This window comes from Salvia splendens, chromosome 16 (assembly GCF_004379255.2).
Source record: "Salvia splendens isolate huo1 chromosome 16, SspV2, whole genome shotgun sequence".
NCBI classification, from domain to species: Eukaryota; Viridiplantae; Streptophyta; class Magnoliopsida; order Lamiales; family Lamiaceae; genus Salvia; species Salvia splendens.
In genome coordinates, this window is record NC_056047.1 from 8,535,723 (window position 1) to 8,553,190 (window position 17,468).

The 17,468-nt window shown below is 45.0% G+C and overlaps 1 pseudogene; it reads left to right on the forward strand.

The window, feature by feature from the left end:
- The first annotated feature begins 10,193 nt into the window (after nucleotides 1-10,193).
- LOC121771050 lies at nucleotides 10,194-14,963 on the forward strand (annotated as a pseudogene).
- Nucleotides 14,964-17,468: the final 2,505 nt, after the last annotated feature.

Here is a 17,468-nt window from a genome sequence, read left to right on the forward strand (position 1 = left end):
CAGCACCCACAGCGGGAACAGGCACCCCAGCCACGGGACAGACCCCGAGAGCCGTGGGGCGCAGTGGGGAGAGCCCGCGTCCCAGCGCGGTTCGGGTTTCCCAAGCTGAAAAGACAGAACGCGCGCGTCGGGGCTTGTGTTACTATTGCCCCGAGAAGTGGATTGTCGGCCACGTGTGCAAGCAGAGACTGCTATGCTACGGAGAGGACGACGAGGGAGGCGATGAGGAATCGGATGAATGTCCGGCAGATGAGACGGTGCCCACGGACGTGTCACACGTTCACGCGATGGACGGGGGTCGACGGTCTCGCCCAATGAAGGTCGTAGGAGTGATACACGATCGCGAGGTATGCGTCCTAATTGACACGGGGAGCAACCGAGATTTTCTCCACCCGAAGGTGGCAGAAGCCTTGCACTTGCCACTCTCACTTATTCGCCCATTCAAGGTGATTGTGGGCAACGGGGCAGCCCTTCTTTGCACACATGTTTCCAGACAGACAAAATTGGAGGTGCAGGGCTCGGTTTTCATGGTGGATCTCCATATTCTCCCTATTCACGGCCCGGATGTGATTCTGGGTATGGACTGGCTGGAATCGTTGGGAAAAGTAACCGCGGATTTCGCGGGAAAAACATTAGAATTTTTTCACGGGGAGAGCCGTATTAAGCTAACGGGGATTACGCCACCTGCCCGTCAGATCGATGGAGCCTCATTGGCAGCCTTAATGTCCCCGTCGGGATGTTTGGAGGTGTACGAGATCATGCTCCTGGAACCAGAGACCACCATCACCACGCCCGAGGTTCGCGAGGAGTTTCCGGCTGATCTTCCACCGACCATAGCAGTGGTTATGGAATCTTACAGACCGGTTTTTAGCATGCCGTCCGGGATGCCACCATCGCGACCTTATGATCACCGCATCCATCTACTGCCGGGCACGAAACCAATCAATGTCAGACCGTACCGCTACCCCTATTTTCAGAAAAACGAGATAGAGCGACAGGTCAAAGACATGCTTGACCAAGGGATTATACAGAGAAGCAACAGTCCATTCTCATCACCAGTACTACTGATTCGTAAAAAGGATGGTTCCTTTCGCTTCTGCATTGATTATCGTGCGTTGAACACCGCAACGGTACCGGACCACTTTCCCATACCCACGGCAGACGAGCTTTTCGACGAATTAGGGAAGGCACGCGTATTTACGAAGCTTGATTTGCGGTCGGGTTACCACCAGATCAGGATGCAGGAGGAGGATGTGTTTAAGACGGCCTTTCGAACCCATGACGGCCATTTTGAATTTTTGGTGATGCCTTTCGGGTTAACAAATGCTCCATCAACATTCCAGGCTGCGATGAATGCAACTTTCCAACCGATGCTAAAGCGGTTCGTCATTGTCTTCTTCGACGACATACTGGTCTACAGCCCAAATCTAGAGGAGCATTGTGAGCACTTGTCCGCGGTTTTGAGGGTTCTACGGGACAACAGTTTCTTCGTCAAGTTATCCAAATGCTCATTCTGCAGCTCCACCGTGGAGTATTTGGGGCACTTGATCAGCAACGGCTCCCTTATGGCCGACCCCAGCAAGATTCGGGCGATGACGGCTTGGCCAAAACCGAAGAATGTTAGACAACTCCGCGGGTTTTTGGGCCTAACCGGCTATTACCGTCGCTTCATAGCAGGATACGCTCTAATTGTGTCGCCCTTGACGGATTTGTTAAAAAAGGACGCATTTATGTGGACCCCGGAGACGGATTCTAGCTTCTTGGATCTTAAAGGGGCCATGACCACTGCCCCAGTACTGCGTCTACCGGATTTTGAAAAGACTTTCTGCGTCGAGACGGATGCCTCTGACACAGGCATTGGCGCAGTATTACTCCAAGAGAATCACCCGATTGCATTTTTTAGCAAGAAGCTTGGCCCTCGTCGCCGGGTCGCGTCGACTTATCACAAAGAGTTATACGCAATCGTCGAGGCAGTGCAAAAATGGCGTCAGTATCTACTTGGGAGAGAGTTCGTCATTAGGAGTGATCAGAAGAGTTTGAAAGAATTGCTCCAACAAATAGTGCAGACGCCGGAACAACATCTGTACGTAAGGAAACTTATGGGTTATAAGTTCGTTATCGAGTATAAGAAGGGGATCACGAACCAGGCAGCGGACGCGCTCTCACGGCGTGAGGAAGATGAACCGTCCGACGCCCATGAGGGAATGCCACCGGCGACCCCGACGACCGACGAGGGACCCGACGCCGAGACCAGCGCACTGCTGGCTGCCGCGGCACACCCTATTCCGCAACTCCTAGATTTGCTCCGTCGAGAAACCGCATCATCTCCAGAAATGCGCGAAATCACAGCCGAAATAAAGGAGGGGCGGTCGGCGCCACATTTATCCTTGGTGGACGGACTGGTTTACTATAACCGCCGCATATTTGTGAGCTCGCGCTCTTCAGCTCGGACGCCTATATTGACCGAATATCACAGCTCGCAGTCAGCAGGTCACCCCGGGTTCGAGCGCACGTGGCGCCGCGTGACGGCGGATTTTTACTGGCCGAACATGAAGAAAGATGTAAAACGTTTTGTGGAATCATGCATCGTGTGCCAAACAACGAAATACTCTACCCAGAAGCCGGCCGGGTTACTGCAGCCGCTACCAATTCCGACGCAAGTTTGGGAGGACGTGTCCATGGACTTTATAACAGGCTTGCCTCAATCCCGCGGCTACACGGTGATCATGGTGGTCGTAGACCGTTTGTCTAAATATGCGCATTTTTCCCCATTACCCACAAGGTTTGATGCGTTACAGGTGGCCCATCTATTTATCAATACGGTTGTTCGCCACCACGGCTTTCCAAAAACGTTGGTATCCGACAGGGACTCGGTTTTCTTAAACCAGTGTTGGAAGGATTTGATGCGCCTCAGTGGAACAAAATTAAATTTTTCGACGGCTTATCACCCGCAATCGGACGGCCAAACGGAGGTCCGGAACAGGGGATTGGAACAGTACCTGCGGGCGTTCACCGCCGATCGCCCATCCAAATGGGCAAATTTTCTTCCATGGGCAGAACTAGCCTTGAATTGCTTCCATCATTCAGGATTAGGCATGTCTCCTTATAAGGCTCTCTATGGCCGAGAGCCCCCGAGCCTGATCTTTTCGGCCCCCTCAAGAGCGACGCCTCCGACAGCAGCAGAAATAATCCGTCAACGGGGGGAGTTATTGGTGGAGTTGCGTCGGAATTTGGAGCGCGCCCAGCAACGAATGCGCGAGTCGGCCAACAAACACCGTCGAAATTTGGAGTTTGAGTCGGGCGACTTGGTCTTATTGAAGCTCCAGTCGTATCGGCAACATTCGGTGGCGCGCCCTCAGTCTGCCAAGCTGGCACGACGATACTATGGGCCGTTTGAGGTGCTAGAGCGTATTGGCCAGGTCGCGTATCGGTTACGCTTGCCCGAGGGGAGTAGGATTCACAACATCTTCCATGTGGGCCTCCTTCGCAAGTTCGTGGCAGGAGGCGACTCTGACGCAGGCATGGAGCTGCCGTCGGAGTTCTTTGGAGACCGGCCAGTTGTTTATCCGGTAAGGGTATTGGATAGGCGCGTGTTGTGGCACGAGGATAGACCTATGGAACATGTGTTGGTACGTTGGTCCGATGGCACCGCGTCGCCATCCTGGCAACCGCTCGAGTTAGTGCAGCGCAGATTCCCTAACGTACTCCTTGAGGACAAGGAGGTTGCTATGGAGGGGGGGTTGATACGGACCCTGCACTAGAGCCCCAAGCACCGGATGAAGAGACAACACGAGAGGCGGAAGCGCCGGTGGAGAGGAACGTGCCTCCGTCAATCGCGACGACCAAGGGACGGAGGAACCGACGGCCACCAGACTTGTTCGGAGACTACGTCCCAAAGTAGCGTCAATTTTTATTTTATTTCCTTTTGTTTATTTCTTATTTTTGGTAATTAGTTTATTTTTGTTAATTATTTATTTCGGGTTTTCTTTGTTGGTTCTTTCCCGAGATACGTTAGGATTAGGAGTCGAACCAACCCTAGGGTCCTTAGTCTATAAATAGGGCTATGTTCATTAATTCAATCATCAATAAAAACTTAAGCTATTTGCCCACAAAAGTCTCGTGCATATTATCCTGCCTAGCTCGCCGCTGCCCGACGGAGGAACCGCGCACAGCCGCCGCTGGAAGAAGCCGCCGATCCTGCTACAGGACGCCGGAAGAAGTACCGCTCGTCGAGCCAAATCAGCCGTCGATCGGGTTTAGGGACGTGAGACCCTTATCAGATACTTATACGGCGATGAATAGTTAAAGGAATGGCCGGTTTTGGACTTTTAGTGATCGGATTGTGGAGTTGGGGTCTGGCCATGGAATTTTCCAACAATTTTGAAAACAAAATAGTCTAATTAAAACATTTGGTTCCATCGTTGCGTGTCAAGTGTAGGTTTTTCTTTTGGAGAAATATGGTTGAGACTTGAGACATTTTTTACTTTTTGTGATCTTATAAGCCTTTCTTACACAAGAGTTTGGCAACCCTAGAAGTGAAGATGCAATGTATCTTGTGCAAGTATGAGATAAAGACGATGCAACACGTCGTTTTCAGTTGTACGGTTTTTTGGTAAATTTTAGTATCCATTGAGGTGGAATATTGCTTTTAATTAGACACGGTTGTTTCTTCTTTTTGGGTGTCTGGCTCCACTAGGAGACTCGGCCTCACCCACCCCTCTCCTCTGACTATAACCAAGAGTAACTTTTTTTTGTGTTGCTCTCTAGTTTTCATTCTATTGTTCCCTTTGATTTGTATTTTGAACTTGTTTGCAACTTGTAATTTGACTCTATATTAATTTCATGTTTATAAAAAGCCTAGTTTTCCATTGGATTAATGCATTCAGCCATTCTTACATTGTATTAAATGAATGCCTCAATAATCCAATTAATGACTATGAGGAGCATACTCCAACTTTAACCTGAAATAGCACATAAGAGCATCCACATCCATGCTCTTGCCAAAGAGCACGGATGTGGGCCCGGACCTACATTTATTATTTTTTTACTCCATGTTCTTCCCCAAGAGCACAATACCCACATCTATGCTCTTCCGTAAGGACGTGCTCAAGGGTCCCATCATTCCACTATTTAATTTAAATACTTCAATTACTAAAAACATTTCCACAATATTAAAATGCATTAAAAATATCCGATACCATTACAAATTACTAAAAAAATAAAAATTACATAATTAAAATCCTAAAAATTAAAAATTACATAATTAAATTCATAATATTAAAAAAACACACTACTTGTGGCCGAATTTCGCCCAAATGTGTTTGATTAGGTCTTCTTGTAGCTCAGTGTGGGTTCTGGTATCGCGCATTATATGTCTTGTTTCGATCCTCTCGCCCACCGTCGTATGCACACATCGGCGTGGGGGAGACCTCGTGGTTGAGCTTCCGGCTTCATCCTCGTCGTAAAAGTTAGCTGCCCTCGGTCCGTCGTCAGCTATAATCATGTTGTGCAAGATAATACACGTGTACATGATGTCGGCGATATTCTCAACGTACCACAGCCGAAACGGGGCCTTCACAATGTTGAATCTGGCTTGAAGGACCCCAAAAGCTCTTTCGATGTCTTTCCGAGCCGACTCTTGACGCCGCGCAAAAAGAACTCATCTCGGGTCTTGCGGATTGCTGAACGTCTTCACGAAAGTAGACCACCTTGGGTAGATACCATCGGCGAGATAGTAACCCATGTGGTATGCATTTCCGTTGATGGTGAAGTCGATCGTCGGTGCTACACCATTCAAAATATCATTGAAGAGTGGTGAAGAATAGAGTACGTTCAAGTCGTTGTGGGATCCGGCAACACCGAAATATGCATGTCAAATCCATAGGCGGTAGTCGACGACCGCTTCAAGGATAAGCGTTGGGCCTCCGCCTTTGTGGCCGCTTAAGTATTGCCCCCTCCAAGCAGTCGGACAATTCTTCCACTTCTTATGCATGCAGTCAATGCTGCCAAGCATATCGGGAAAATCGTGGACTGTTTCGTGAAGATGAAGCAGCCGTTGACAATCTTCGGTGGTGGGTGCCCGAAGGAATTCCTCACCGAAAGCAGAACGAATGTCGTCGCATAAATTTTTGAAGCATAGGATTCTAGTTGACTCACCCACATGCAAATACTCGTCGAAGAGGTCAGCCGTTTGCCCAATAGCAAGTTGTCGGATGGCACAAGTACACTTCTGCAACGCCGAGAGACTTTGCCGACCTGTTGCGTCTCTACTTGATTGAAAGTATTCAACACGGGCGGACAATGTGTTGACAATATGCATAAACAACCGTTTTGACATGCGAAAACGGCGCCAGAAGTAATCTTTCAGAAACCGCGGCTGGTCGAAAAAATAGTCGGCAACGAGCCTTTTGTTGGCTCCCTCCCGGTCACGAGGGATGTAGCGGCGAATTGATCTAGTTGGTTGAGGAGGAGGGGCAGGGGTGGTGGCGGCGACATAGGCTTCATAGGCGGCACGATATTGTTCATAGTATTCTTGTTCTTTGCGCTCCGCTTCAGCCATGATATCAGTGAAATCCATTTTTTGAGAGGGTTTGAGTGAGAGAGGAAGATGTAGATGAGTTGTATGAAAAATGATGAATGAGAGATAAATTTGATGTGAAAATGGATGATTAATGTGTGTATTTATAGATGATTTTGGGGTTTTAAAAAATAAAAAAAATTCCAAAAAATTCCAAAAAAACAGTAAAAAAAATGGCTATATTTTTGGGAACCTGAAAATATAATTTTTAAATTTTTGTATTATTTTTGGTATTATTTTTTATTTTTAAAAAAAAATAATTCCAACAGAAAATCCGTTGGCGAATAGAAACGTGTCACGTCGCCTGCTCAGCGGCACGGACAAGCTCGATGCATCGAGCAGCGCCGTGCCAGCGGCGAGCAGGGAGGTGCCACGCCAGCGACACGGACGCCGTCCGTCCCAGCGAGCACCGCTGCGGATGCTTTGGAGGAAAAGCTAAGCTCAAACCGCGCGAATTATATGAACAAACAACAACAATAATTGCATCTAATTTTAGGACCAAATTGTTCGAGTTGGGCAGCCGTTACTTCCATAATCTTGCCCAACTACATCTGTTAATTTGAAAACAGACAAATGGGGATTGAAAGGAAACTAATTAATTTTCTCATTCATCATCTTTTTGTAAGCCATGCCATTACAAAATTGTGTATGGGTTTTATTTATCTTAATATAAGATGAATTATTATATATAGAATTTGGGTGCACATGTTCAAACTATAATTAAGTGCATTATAAATTCAAGAAAATAGCTTGACATAGATGAAGAAAATGTAGAAGAAAGTAGTCCCATCCATCAAGACATGGAAAACGGCTGGAAACATATGATACTCAACTCAACTGCACATGTTTATCTAACTAATGTCTCAAAATCTTACATCAACAATCAAATGGGATTCTTGGAAGATACAGCCAGCTTAAAACAACCCATATAAATATACATCAAAATTCTAAAACATATCATTCCATCTCTTCTTTCACTAGCATAGCAAAGTTTCATGTTAAGCTATGCTTCTCAGCTCTCATCCTTTTCTGTATGATTGCTAACGTGTGCTCTCGTGGCCCCGTCTACAAACCGCCAAGTGTCGGACGCCTAACGGACAGATTCAGTAAATCCACGGTCGACAAAAGCTACGATGTTGCCTTCGGAGCCTCCAATATTCATGTCACGAATACTGGGACCACCGCTGCTCTAAGTTTAGACAAATCCTCAGGTAATAACATTAAATTCCGTCTCCGTTTTTTTTCTTAATATTTTTCTCTAATTATTTTATTATTGTGATTATTATTATTATTTGTAGGATCAGGATTGGTGTCGAAAAATAAATACTACTATGGATTTTTCAATGCTGCAATGAAATTGCCTGCCGGTTTTACATCTGGAGTTGTGGTGGCATTTTATGCAAGTATTGTTACAATCTAAGTTGTTTTTTTGTGAAATGTTATCAATTTCTAATTCAAAATATGTGTAATTTTACAAAAAAAACTACTGCATATGGATAATAACATATTAATACTCCACTTGTTTTCAATTTTGTACTAGCCCAATTTTTTGATACAGAAAATGTTACTCCGACCGTGGCGATCAAAAATCTACATAGAAATTATAGTACTCGATTAAAATTCATCCCTGTTCACAGACTTTTGATTGCCGAAATATTTTTTCTTCATAAAAATGTGAATTAAATTGATTCACTGAGGAGTACTACTAATTCGTAATTTTCGATTTTTTATTAAAAAAACGATATTTTTAGGAAAAAAAATGTTTGCATCAATAATCTTGTAGAAGATTTGACGGAATCTCTATATTTTGTAGCTATCAAATGCAAATCTTTTCCCACACAACCATGACTAGATCGACATCGAGCTGCTCGGACATGAAAAAAGAAGGGATTGGGTTCTACAAACAAACATCTATGGCAATGGAAGTGTAAGAAATGGACGAGAAGAGAAGTTCTACTTATGGTTTGATCCAACTCAAGATTTCCACGGCTACACCATTTTATGGAACAACCACCACGTACTGTAATTCAACCTACTCAATTTTAATTTATTTTAATTAAAAATGTGGAGGGAAATTCGCATCCACTAATATAAAAATATTGCAGGTTTTTAGTGGACAACGTGCCCGTGAGGCAGGTGGCGCACACCCCTGCCATTGGGTCGGTCTACCCCTCCAAGCCGATGTCGCTCTACACAACAATTTGGGACGGCTCAGAGTGGGCGACACACGGCGGGAAGTACGCGGTCGACTACAAGTACGCACCATTTGTCACAACGATGCGGGGGATCGAGATGGAGGGGTGCGTCTCTGATAGGAGAAATGCGACCGATAATTCATCACCGTGTTCGAGAAGCGGCATTTCAAGCTTGGATCCAGTCGAGGGGGAGCCGTTTTCGCAGTTGTCGAGGCAGCAATCGGGCGCGATGGCTTGGGCGAGGAGGAAGCATATGTTTTACTCATATTGCCAAGATAAGATCTTGCCTCCGGAATGCAATGCCAATTAGTATGTGTATTGTTTTACAATTTTATTCTTTGCTCTACATTTGTAGAGATAATGTGTTTGAAATGTACTGTAATGTTTATGGATCAATTCCATCATTTATCAATAAATTGAATTTATATTATGTAAGATTCTAATTTGATCATGGACTACAGTTTGGGCCAATATTTGGTAGGACTATTTCGGACCTGTTGATATTTCTCCACATATCGCATACGTCCTAATCCAATGACCATAAAAAATTACCCTAAGGCCATGTTTGATCATGGACCAGAGATTACTTTCCCAGACAGAATCCTGACAATCAAAAATAACTTAAAAGAATACTTCGGTAAAGAATTTTAATAGTATAAAATTAAAAAACTTAAAAGTTTATGAATGGCAAAAGCCTAGCAATAATTTACCCTTCCGCTATACTCCCTCCATCCCGAATTACTTGAGTCATATTGCATTTTGGGTTGTCTCAAGTTACTTGAGTCATCTATCTTTTTAGTTAAAAATAAAACATATGATCTCACATACTTTATTCTTTCTTTTATTTTACTATCTCTTATTTTATTTTCTCATCTACTATATTTTATCTTTATTTAATTCACTAAACACCACTTTCTTAAATCTCACGCCGAAGAAACGCCTCAAGTAACGTGAGACGGATGGAGTATTTCTATCATTATTGTTAATTACACTACGTTTTTATAGTATAAATTGCTGGAATAAACCATAAAATTTGGTGATACTATAATCAGTCCTTTTGAAATCAGCCACTAATTATGATTTTGGTGCACTTTATGTGTATAGATAGTATAGGTCTTTGTCAAAATAAGTTGTATACACTTCTTCTTGTATTACTCCTTCCTGTCTACAATACATATTTTAATTCGACATAAATTTTAAAAAATTGTTCAATTCTATAAAGAAAATTAGTTGAATATACATTTCATTTTTATATTATTAGTTTTATAGTTATTGAGGAGTATTATATTTTACATGCCAGACATGTAAAAGTTTTTCTAGTAATATTATAATTAAAATATAAATATGAGTATATAGATTTTAAAATATCTCTATATTCAAATAATGCTGATTATCACAATTCCAACCAGAAAATACAAAATTCCAATTCCCAAAATTAATTAGTGAAAAAGTGATCGTAGGCAAGTGATTCCAAAAAGGTGACCCAGCCACAACGTGAGTCTCTCTCTCTCTCTCTCCAGTACAGATTCTACAATCAATTCTCACACATTCACACCCTCACTGCGTGAAAGATTTACACCACTCACTTGTTGTGTGAAGAGCCTCTCCGTTACAAGCGGCGCCATTCCAGTTCAAATGGAGGCTAACAACGGCGGCGGCGTTGCGTCGGATCTGCCGGGGGCTTCCCCTCCGTAATCCCGGGGTGGTTCTCTGAGATTAGCCCAATGTGGCCTGGTAATTTCGTTGCTTTTTCAGTAACTATATCAGTATATTACATGTTTGTTGAAATGCACCAATGGAAATTGTCAGTTTCTATTTTTTTCCAATTTTTTTTTCTGTTTTCGGCATGTAAGAATCTGAAGCTGAGATTTTTCTTTGATTGTTTATCAAAAAACAGAGCTTTGAGTGAAGATGTATAGTTCTTTCACACATTTCAATCTCTAGTTGGTTTTTGACAATTTTATTTTCTCTCATTGTGAATTGAATCATAAGCTAAATTGTGGTGAAACATGCAGGAGAAGCACACTCATTGAAGGTGGAAAAGATATTGTTTCAGGGAAAGTCCGATTACCAGAACGTAATTGTTTTTAAGGTAAAATCTGCTTCATGATGAGAGAGAGATGGCACTTTTGTCTCTATAATTACTGGTCAATTATGATTAATTCCTTGAATTCTACTGCAGTCATCAACTTACGGAAAGGTTCTTGTCTTGGATGGTGTGATTCAACTCACAGAGAGGGATGAAAGTTCTTATCAAGAAATGATCACCCATCTTCCACTTTGCTCCATTCCCAACCCGAAAAAGGTGCTTGCACTACCAATCTCTCGTAAGTCATAGGATTGCATCTCATATATTGTTAAAAATTCACAAATTTATAAGTTGCGGCCATTTTGCTTTCCTTGTGTTGATGTGAACAATGCATAAGTTTCCTATTCCATTTGCTTTGTGATCTAACCGAGGTTGTTTCTTTCAAGGTTTTGGTGATCGGAGGAGGAGATGGTGGAGTCCTGCGTGAAGTGTCGCGCCATTCATCAGTCTAGAAGATGGATATCTTGAGATTGACAAAATGGTAGTTGATGTAAGTATATTAAATCCCCTATTTGTACTATTTTCTCACTTGTTTTTCCTCTGTTTCTTTAGCAATGCTCATATTCTCCCTTCTATGGAAATCTGCATCTGTAATTACTTTAAATAAGAAAATATTTAATGTAATACAATAATTATATATTATGGCTCTTTAGCAATTCTCATATTCTCCATTTTCCAAAATGTACACTCTTTTGGAATTTTACTTTTGATCTTTGCCCAAAAAAAGAAAGTAAAGCTCTAATGTAAGATATTGATATATGGCTTCAGGTTTCTAAACAGTTCTTCCCAAGCGTAGCCATTGGATTTGACGATCCCCGTGTCACACTACACATTGGAGATGGTAAAATCAAACTCTATACATAAACTGCTCCACACCTATGCTTCATATTTGACACACTACGATTCTTGACAATCTTTGTTGGAGTTGCATTTCTGAAGGCTGTCCCAGAAGGAACCTACGATGCAGTCATAGTAGATTCCTCAGATCCAATTGGTAACAACTAACAACTAACAACACAACTCATTGCCTTTTAACTGCCATGATTCTGTTCTTGGCTGTGAGTTCTTGCTTGCATAATTTAGGCCCCGATCAGGAGCTTTTCGAGAAGCCCTTCTTTGAGTCCGTTGCTAGGGCTCTTCGCCCGGGTGGCGTTGTCTGCACCCAAGCCGAGAGCATATGGCTTCATATGCACATTATAGAAGGCATTGTTGCAAACTGCAGCCAAGTTTTTAAAGGCTCTATCAACTATGCTTGGACTACTGTTCCTACCTATCCAAGGCACTCTCTCTCCCTCTTTCTCTCTATTTCCCATATTTTACTATATCTTGGATTCGTATACTGAAAGCAACTTGTTTTGTGCTTGTATACTAAGTATGCTTTTTGCTTATGCTATCTGAATTGTTCGCCAATTGCATATGATTGTCCCTTTAGTTTACTATATCTTGGATTCGTATGATTGATTAACTTTATGTAAAAGGCTTTGTCTGAACTCTGTTGTGCTATCATTGGTTGCAGTGGGGTTATCGGGTTCATGCTGTGCGCAACTGAGGGGCCTGCCGTTGATTTCAAGAATCCGGTAAACCCACTTGACGGTCGTGTTGGGGATAAGGGAGAGTTGAAGTTTTACAACTCTGAGGTACTACTAAAGAAACATGTTGTAGATTGGTTTTTTTCACTTTAGTTTGTTTTTCTGATTTTTTTAGAGCATCTCCAATAACCGGCGTCACCACCGCGACGCCGATTTTTCGCCCACGCCGATTTGACGCCGAACCATTGGAACCGGCGTGGGCGAAATCGGCGTCAAAATCGGCGTCGCCATGCCGATTCCCGCGCTGACGCCGGTTCCGACGCTGATCCTCACGGGCGCCATTGTGCGTCCCGGATCGGCGCCAAACCGGCGTCGGATTTAATTTTTTTTTTTTTTCGAAAACACTATATATACGCGCGTTGAACCTCATTTTCATTCGCACCACTTGTTTTAACGAGTACTCTCTCTCTACCTTACTTTCTGTACAAGATCAATAACGAGCAATGGAGAACAACTACGAAGGTACTCCAGTTAATCCCGGGGGATGGTCTCAGACTCCCCCGCCTCCCGGTGTAGGGTCTCAGACGCCCCCGACTCCCGGGGCAGGGTCCCATACTTCCCCGGCTCCTGGGGGAGGTGGTTGGCCTCCGATGAGCGGGTACTACAACATGTACCCGTGGCAGCATATGATTCCGGGGTGGGCACCCGGCATGCAGCCCCCTATGCAGATGATGTCGGGGTGGGCACCCGGCATGCAGGGGACGCACGGGGGGGACAACGCCTATCGGCCGACTTTTGATTTTTCCACCGGTTCTTCGCACACATCGACCCCAACGGATACACAGTATACGGAGACCTTCTCCTTAGCGGACTTGGGTTTTGATATTAACGAGGTTTCGGAAACTCTCATTCAAAGCCAGGGAGTAGGGCGGGGTAAGAAGAAGGGCAAGGCGAAGAAGGTCGGCGAGTCGTCGCAGCCCCAAGCCGAAATCCCGGGCCGGAGGAAGTGGACAGACGCGGAGAACGTTGCGGTTGCCAAGGCGTGGGTGAGTGTCTGCGACGATCCTCTGGTTTCGAACAACCAGAGGATCGTTAACTTGTGGGCCAAGATAGCCGCAGCCTACAGGGCATTTTGCCCTGAAGGGAGACCGTGCACCGGGGAGGAGGTCCGGAAGTGCTGGGACCGAATCAGGGTTGGCGTCTCTCGATTTTCGGGTTTGTACGCCAACGCCCTCCGCATGCAGACCAGTGGCCAAACAGAGGAAGACTGCAGGAGGATTGCGGAGAGAGCCTACCCCGATCCGGATAAGAAGTACTATGAGTTCACCTACTGGAACTGCTACGTTGTGCTCAACGAGTCGGAGAAATTCCGGGCAGGCGTCGACGCTGGCTGGCCGAAGAGGCAGAGACTGAACTATACCGGAGATTATAGCGGCAGCAGCGGTGGTTCGTCAGACCTCCCTGAGACGGCCCAGGAGGTCCCGACTCCTCGGTCGTTCGGTCGCCGACCTCGCCCGGTTGGGCAAAGGCGGGCGCAGCAGGTTGCGAGGGGGGGCATCCCGAGTTCCCAGGACGTCCATTCGGCATCCCCCCTCGGCAGGTCTACCGAGGAGCTCAAATTCTTCGCGCGCCAACAAACGCGCGCTCAAATGGTGAAGACCTTAGCCGACTTCCAAGCGGCGGTGGACCCCGAGGTGAAGGATTTTCTTCGTGTATTGCTCCAGAGCCAGCGTGAAGAATTGGAGGCGATAAGGAGGGACATCGGCGGGAATAGCCGCGGCGTAGGTGGCGACGGAGGCGGCGACGACGACGGTGAAGAAGCGCTGGGCGACGACGGAGACGAGGACGGCGGCGATGAGTGATTTTGTTTTACTTTTTTAAATTAATGTACTTTTTAATTTTTGTACTTTTTTTATATTATTGTATTTTTTTTAAAATTAATGTACTTTTTAAATTTTAATATTATTATTCGAATTTTCCGTATTTGTCTCGTAAATTAAATTCCGTATGTTGATACAAGTGTAAATTAAATTATATAATTGTTATTAGTGATGTGGATAGGTAGTGTGAAGGCTATGTGAGGGCTATTTGATGTCCAGTTGATGTGGCAAGCTGATGTGGCAGGAGAATTGTAGTGCTGATGATGTGGCAGTGTGAAGGCTATTTGATGGCTATTTGACGTCCAGTGCTATTGGAGATGCTCTTATGATGCTGTTTTCAGATCCATTCTGCAGCTTTCTGCTTGCCCTCATTTGCCAGAAAATTGATTCCTGCAAAGACTGATTGATATGGTAAAGGTAAAGCTACTGGATTAAATTTATTTTTTCCTACAAATCTTGGAGTGAGAAACCTATGTTTCATTTTTGTCTGGACAATGCAAGAATTCATTTTCATTGTACCATCTATTGTGATCTTGGAGTGAGAAACCTATGTTTCATTTTTGTCTGGACAATGTGATGGGGTACGTACTAAACAAGCCCAATAGCAGTGACGGCCCATCAGCCCAAAGCCCAAGGAAGAGTATCAGTTCGGCATTACCAAAGAGTTCGGCCCCAGCCTACAGCTCGGTAAAAGCCGACCAATCAAACTCCACTCTCAGATCGGCAAAAGCTACTCGGCAATAGTTCAGCAGTTCGGTCTCAGTATTCGACCGAACTGGAAGATAGTCAACTCATGCAGGATCACATGCAGGATAGTGGACCAAGCACAGAGATAGTGGACTCATGCAGGATCTCATGCAGGATAGTGGACCCATGCAGGATCTCCATGACCTCCACGACATTTACAACCATCATTAGTGGTGATGCAAGCCACGATCTTAGTTCAATGTATAAATAGAACTCAGATCAGATAAAGAAAGGTTAAGTTCTCTAGAGATCAAATATCAAATAGCAAGTCTGTATTGTAAGCTGTAGAAAACAGATCAAGCAATACAACTCTGCCCTCTTTTCTTCCCGTGGACGTAGATTTACCTCAGTAAATCGAACCACGTAAATCTCTGTATCGTGATCTGTATTTTCCTGCATTTATCACCATCAAAAATTCGCCAAACCATCACTGGCGCCGTCTGTGGGAAACAGAGAACCAAATTTGTGATAAAGCGAATTTTTGACCCTTTTTATACCCCAAAAAAATGCATACCAGATCACATACTACCCGTAATACCGTTCGTGAAAACCATGAGGAAGCTAGTCCAGCCCGCAGGTCCGGAAAACAGCCTCGGGAGACATCTACTTCCAGTTTTCACGATGAAGGAACAAGCCGCTCAAAAGGTCCACACACCGAGTCTTCCCAGCAGCCTGATTTGAATGAGGCTGTCAAGCTGTTCTTGGCTGAGAAGCAGGATGAGTTCTTAGCCTTCCTGCAAAAGAGCCAAGAGCCGAAGACGAAAACGGTGGATTCTCCTTCCTCATCCAGACATGAAAGTCACTACCGCAGTAGTGCCGTGTCTTCCAGGAAGAAGAATCCTCAACCCCGACATGTTCCTGTTCCTCCTCGGTACCGGAATCACAGGAGATCTCCATCTCCTCCATACCGAAGAGATGTCGGGTTCGCCATGTACGGAGCATTGAAGACTCCGTTCTCGGACGATATCACCCGAACTCCCCTTCCACAGAACTACCGAACTCCGTCGATGACTTATGACGGGTTGGTGAATCCTCATGACTTCCTGGGACGCTATCAGTATAACATGGCGAACCAGGGTCTCAATGAGGTCCACATGTGCAAGCTGTTTCCCGAGTTGCTTATCGGGAACGCAAGAAGGTGGTTCGATAGCCTCCCCCAAGGCAGCATTAGATCTTACCGAGATCTAATCGATGCTTTCCACAGGAGGTTCTTTCAGAAAGCGGAAGCCCGAATCACTTCGGCTCAGCTGCTTTCTATACGTCAAGGTCGCGACGAAAAGATCAGCGACTTTATGACGAGATTCCACAAGGAATGCCTACAAGTAGATGATCTCAATGATCTACTTGTCATTTCGGCATTCCAAAATGGAATCCTGCCCGGAGCTCTCTACAGAAAGCTCGTGGAATGCAGTCCGCAAACAGCTCAAGAGATGTGGGACATTGCGGACCAGTTTTCTCGTGCCGATGAGGCAGACCGTCGAAAACGGTCTTTAGACAGCTCATCTAGAGAAGACAAAAAGAAGCCCGATCATAGCGATCAGAGGCTTCCTCGCCGAACACCTTCCCCACCAAAGGAGGGATAGCGGTCATCCGAGGTGATCGAAAAAGAGCAAGTGTGTTCGCAGATTGCGCTTAAAAGTGCCGAGCAATCAGATCGGCACCATCAAGCATAGCAATCACAGCAGCCGGAGTCAGAGGCAGGCGAAATGACCGAAGTCACACCGGAGCCGAACTCGATGGTGTACGGCACTGAAGCCGTGATTCCGGTTGAGATCGGCGTACCCAGTCCCCGAACTCTAAATTTCTCCTCAGAAATGAATGGTGACGGACTGAGAGCCGAACTAGATCTTGCCGAAGAAAGAAGAGAATTGGCCTGCATAAAAGCAGCCAAATACAAGGAGCAAGTAGCCCGGTATTATAACCAAAGGGTGAAAAGCTGCAATTTCAAGTGGGAGATCTCGTCTTGAGAAACAACGAAGTAAGCCGAGCAGAAAAGCTGGGCAAACTCGAACCCACATGGGAAGGTCCATATCGGGTGTCAGAAGTCCTCGGCAAAGGGTCTTATAAATTGACTCACATGTCAGGAGAACAAGCACCCCGAACATGGTACATTTCCAACCTCAAGAAGTTCCATTTGTAAGAGACAGTCCGGTCAGTCAGTCTTGTGTCTAGTTCGGTCCTAGGGGTATGTGCTTTGTTTTTTTTACTTGTGTTTCATGTTTGTCTATGTGCGTTTTGTCTGTCTATGTGCGTGTCGTCTCTTACAAATGTTACTGAGGTATCTTGTTCTTCGAAGGCTGATCCCCTTTTTAGAACATATATAAGCCAACGATTGTGAGTCCAAGCTTCTAAGGAGGATACAAGACCACAATTCAGCTTAAAAAACAAGCAGTTCGTCTGAAACGAACTGCAATAATAAGCCAACGATTGTGAGTCCAAGCTTCTAAGGAG